This window comes from Myotis lucifugus, unplaced genomic scaffold (genome assembly GCF_000147115.1).
Source record: "Myotis lucifugus unplaced genomic scaffold, Myoluc2.0 scaffold_10, whole genome shotgun sequence".
Lineage (NCBI taxonomy): Eukaryota > Metazoa > Chordata > Mammalia > Chiroptera > Vespertilionidae > Myotis > Myotis lucifugus.
The window spans coordinates 9,119,342-9,124,445 of record NW_005871058.1 but is presented as its reverse complement, the minus strand read 5'-3'; positions in this window follow the sequence as shown (position 1 = coordinate 9,124,445).

Sequence of the window (5,104 nt, the reverse complement as noted above, 5' to 3'; positions counted from 1 at the left end):
ATCAAAGGAGAGAGATAGGTGAGTTACATGAAATTCATTGGTGATAGATTAAGAAGGAGGGATAAAGCAAAGCGGGGAAACCTCTGGGATAGGACAAAAAGTAAAATGATGGACACATACTTAGGTGGGTGCAGGAACAATTAACATGATAAATGAAAGAATCTTCGGCCTCTGTCCTGGGCCCAGCACACCTGGTTGTGCCCCATGGGCTCCATAAAAGGGGAAGTCACAAGTTACCCAGACATCCCAAGGATATGTTATCTTAGATGCAAAAAGACAGATAGGCTCAGTTACGGTAAAGGTTGACCTTATCAGTGAAGATATCGGCTTAGGACATAGCTGCCCACCATAACTGCTTTTAGTCAAGGTTTAATTTCAGACCATCCTTTGTGGTTACTTTAGGTCTCCGAGTCTGCAAAACTGCCATGCAGGCCTCTCCTGAGCTTGTCAGGTCAGCATATGGCCCCTTTCGTCCACAGAAGTAAGATTTCAATGGACTGAGAAAAATGTTCCTGAGAATAGTAGTTTGCAGAATCTTTTATGCATTTGAAATTAAGGAAGCAACATAAGGAAGATTACATGGAGGCAGGAAAAAGCAAAGTGGGGATTGGATTACAGGATACTTAAGATTAGGTGCTCTCTTAAGGGTTAATACACCCTTTGAGGTATATTATTTCTGGTACTTCACAGGTATCTTTTTTTAATTTATTATTATTATTTAATGTTTTTATTGAGTCTAGAGACAGGAAGGGAGGGGAGATAGAAACATCAATGATGAGAGAGAATTAATGATCATCTACCTCCTGCACGCCCCCCACTGGGGATCGAGCCCACAACCCAGGCATGTGCCCTGACTAGGAATCAAACTGTGACCTCCTGGTTCCTAGGTCAATACTCAACCACTGAGCAACACTGGCTGGAAAAAAATGCTTTAATAAATTAAATAGTAAAAAAAGAAAGAAGTTTATTTGAGCCAAACTGACAACATATGCTTGGGATCAAGATTTCAAATGCTCCAGAGAATAACAGTTTCCCAGCTTCTTTTACGTATTAAAAGGAGGGAACATAATTAAGGAGGGAACATAAGAAAGATTGCTTGTAGGTGGGGAAAAAGCAAGGTGAGGACTGGATTACAGCGTAGTTTACAAGACTTTGTGCTCTCTTGAGGGTTAATACCCACTTTGAGGGACATTAGTTTTGGTGTTTCTAAGGTGTGTTAACCTAGACTCGGAAGAATAATGGACAGGGCTAGCTTAAACCCTTTCACTAAAAAAGTTACATGGGGGGGTGCGTGGCTCTCCACCATGGCCTGCCCAGTTAGGAATGTATGATCAGCCTGTGACATTACTTTCCATAGAACTATGGTGGGCAGTTAGACAGACATGGGCAGAACAAGGACTATGGGCCAGTCACAGAAGGTCTCCAGGACAGAATGCCCCGAACACCTAGCAATGGAAAAAACTGGTAGAGCAAGTATTGGAGGTAAGTATTGTTAATCAGGACCTTGTCCCTAAGACCCTCCTCTCCACCCTCTCTTCCCATCACACAGGTGGGATTCTCCTGACCTTTTCTCCCCTGGCACGTGGTGAAACCATGTGGTAGACCCTTCCCCCACCCCTAAAGACAAGGGGGCTGGAGGAAAGCCCCATCTCACTCCCATACAAGAACAGAAGATGAATGGACAGACCCCGATATGCCACTTTGAAGGAGAAAGCCGTTACCCTCTTCCCTCTGAGGGGTTAAAAGGAGCCCTTAGCCCTCTCTCCAGGGCAGCTCTTGGAGCCGCCTGCTAGACATTAATCTCCCAGTGTACTTTCTATTTACTTGCCTAATAAGTCTCTAGCGACTTTGAGTCGTGGCCCTGAATTTTTTTCTTAGCCAGAACCCCAGTACTGAGATTGCTGACCCCAGGTCTGGTCTGACACCAGCGCCTATAACAGAACCCCTGTTTTGTTTTTTGTCCACAGGCTAAACCAGCCGTGGGCAAACTACGGCCCGCGGGCCGGATTCGGCCCGTTTGAAATGAATAAAACTAAAAAAAAAAAAAAAAAGACCGTACCCTTTTATGTAATGATGTTTACTTTGAATTTATATTAGTTCACACAAACACTCCATCCATGCTTTTGTTCCGGCCCTCCGGTCCAGTTTAAGAACCCATTGTGGCCCTCGAGTCAAAAAGTTTGCCCACCCCTGGCTAAACTGTAGATTCTCCAAAAGCGAAGGCAAAGCAGTGAGGGAAACAACAGGCTCCCGGCTTTCCTCTCATCTCTGCACTGGATCCCCAGAGCCACTTGGTGCCCCAGCAGCACTGCTGTGGGTTCCGTGGCACCCCATAACTAGAGGAAGAAACCAGTCTTTCCTGAAATCTCATCCTACACCACACTGCGCATGCTGACAGTATTTGCTGTTCTGATAAACCTCACTGACTAGTTAACCAGTTAATCTATGACTCCAGCTAGCTCTACTCACACGGAAAACTGAGAAATCTGTCCCTCACACTGCCCTCTGCCCATGAACCCTGCCCTGCACGCTGCTCTCTAGCGGGCTGTCATATTGCAAAGTCATTCCATGTTTTCCACTAGGACATTAAATCATTCACAATAGAGGCAAGATTCCACCCCTGGGAATATTGAGTCTTCAATGTGGAATTTCAAGAACTAGGGTGGATCTCCAGAAAGGAAGGCAACTTTAGGCCGGGGGGTAGGGAGGAGCGGGGGCGGGGGGAGGGGCAGGAAGCGGAGAGGGAGGGAGTCGGTGCTGCCCACACGCGGCTCGCCCCACCTTGCCTGTCGGGCTTCGCTGGCGGCAATGAGGACAGAAGGTCCTGGAAGCCTGGGAAACCTCCTGCTGGGACAGCTCCAGGCGCCAGCGGGCAGCCAGCGCGAAGGGCATCCAAGGGCAGGGGGGCCCGCAGGGGCGGAGGGTCCCAGGCCCCCTGGGGCCGCCCCGCCAGACGCGGTCAGAGAGCAGTGGAGGGTACGCCTCATGTGACTCATTAACCCGGGGTCTGGACAATGTTCCAAAACAAGGGCCTCCTGTCTCCCTTCCCAGGCTTTCCCTCTCTTTGGAATACTTTTCACTAACAGACCCTGTATTTTGGATCTATGATTTGTTGTCTTCTGTTCCCACCAGAATGCATGCTCGTTGAGATCAAAACTTGGATTTTTGCCTGGGACTCTCTCCCCAGACCTGAAGCCAGCCAGGTACCTGGGGTGAAAAGATTTCTAATCTAAAGAAGACACCTGGAGAGCATTCAATAAATACTTGTTAAATGAAGAAAGAAAGAAAGAAAAAAAAAAAGACACCTGGAGAGAAAAGGTGGGGTCAGCAGATAAGAGAGAAAGTGCAGCCAAGATTCCTGAGGTCCTAGATTACAACTCTGGGGCAGGTTAGAATATTAAAGGTACATTCTCTGGTTTAAAGCCTCAGGCAGATGAAGCCGTTTCACTGTTTAACATTCCTGGAGGGTAAATTTGCTAGAAAGTCCTTCTCAGAGGTTAGTGAAAAGTTACTACGTTTAGCTTCAAAACTTCCTTGTCTTCTGTTCTTTTCTTCCAGCCCTGACATTTTTTTTTTTTTTTTATGGGAAAACGCTGATAGGAAACCAGTGCAGGCTCCTAGTCCAGTCTATCCCAAGTGGATTCTGACTCCCGGGTCCCCAAGATGAGTCTTGGGGCTCCACCTTCTGTGCGCAGTTGACAGTTTTCACACTTAGAGATTTCCCTTTTTGCCTTCCTGTTTTGTCACTGGGGGCAGCTACGGTCCTTTCTCTTCTGGTTTGAGGAGTTTTTGCTTCAATATATTCCTCCTTCAAGGGCTGGATTAATACAAATAATCTGGATCTCCCTTTGTAAGAAAGGTTCAAAACCTGTAAAGAATTGTTGGGTTTATTTGAGCCAAACTGTTGTCGACTAGACAGGGAAGCAAAATCTCAAAGAGAATGGCCGTTATAAACCTTATTTTATATATTGCATTGGTGATAGATTAGGAAGATGGGAGAAAGCAAAGAGGGGAAACCTCTAGGATTGGATGAAAACTAAAATGACAGACGTAGGTGGGTACTGGATGGTTAACAGTCAACAATTAGCGTGATAACAATAACAATGAGAGGATTAGTGGTCTGGGCCCTGGTGCATGGCCCTAAGGGGTTTGGAAAAAGGAGTTGCCCAGACATTCCAAAGGAAGGCTATTGTAGATGCAAAAGACAACAGAAAGGCTTAGTTAAGGTAAAGATTGACTTTTGTCAGGGCAGATTCTAGCCTAGGATGTGACTACTTGCCATAACTGCTTTTAGTTAAAAAATTTTAATTTCATGCCCTAGTGCAGTGATGGCGAACCTTTTGAGCTCGGCGTGTCAGCATTTTGAAAAACCCTAACTTAACTCTGGTGCCATGTCACATATAGAAATTTTTTGATCTTTGCAACCATAGTAAAACAAAGATTTATACTTTTTATTTTATTTTATATATTTAAATGCCATTTAACAAAGAAAAATCAACCAAAAAAATGAGTTCGCGTGTCACCTCTGACACGTGTGTCATAGGTTCGCCATCACTGGCCTAGTGGATAGAGCATCAGCCTGCGGACAAAGGTCTCGGGTTCGATTCCGAATAGAACATGTACTGCAGTTGCAAGTTCCTCTCTGACCAGAGGCAACCAATGGATGTGTTTCTCACATCGATGTTTCTGTCTTTCCCTTCCTCTCTGAAATCAATAAGCATGAAGGCACTAAGAGCAAATCATGTGCAACTAGTAGATAAATAAATTCTGAAGACCTAATGCACAGAATAGAGACTCAAAGTTGCTACCAGAGAGTGGTTTTTTTTCAACTACAATTGACATTCAATATTATTTTATACTACCTGGTGCACGGGTAGGGTCCCTAGGCCTGGGGATCAAGGCCGATCAGGTTCCCCGCCTCCTCGCCTCCTCCTTCCCTTGCTCCCTCAGCACCCCGCTGCCACTGGTCACCCGCCATGTTCTGTGCCACCCCCTGGTGGTCAGCACACATCATAGCAAGCAATCGAAATCCTGGTCTCCTGGTTGAACTCCTGAGGGGACACTTTGCATACTAGCCAAGTGTCCTATATAATAAAACAGATAT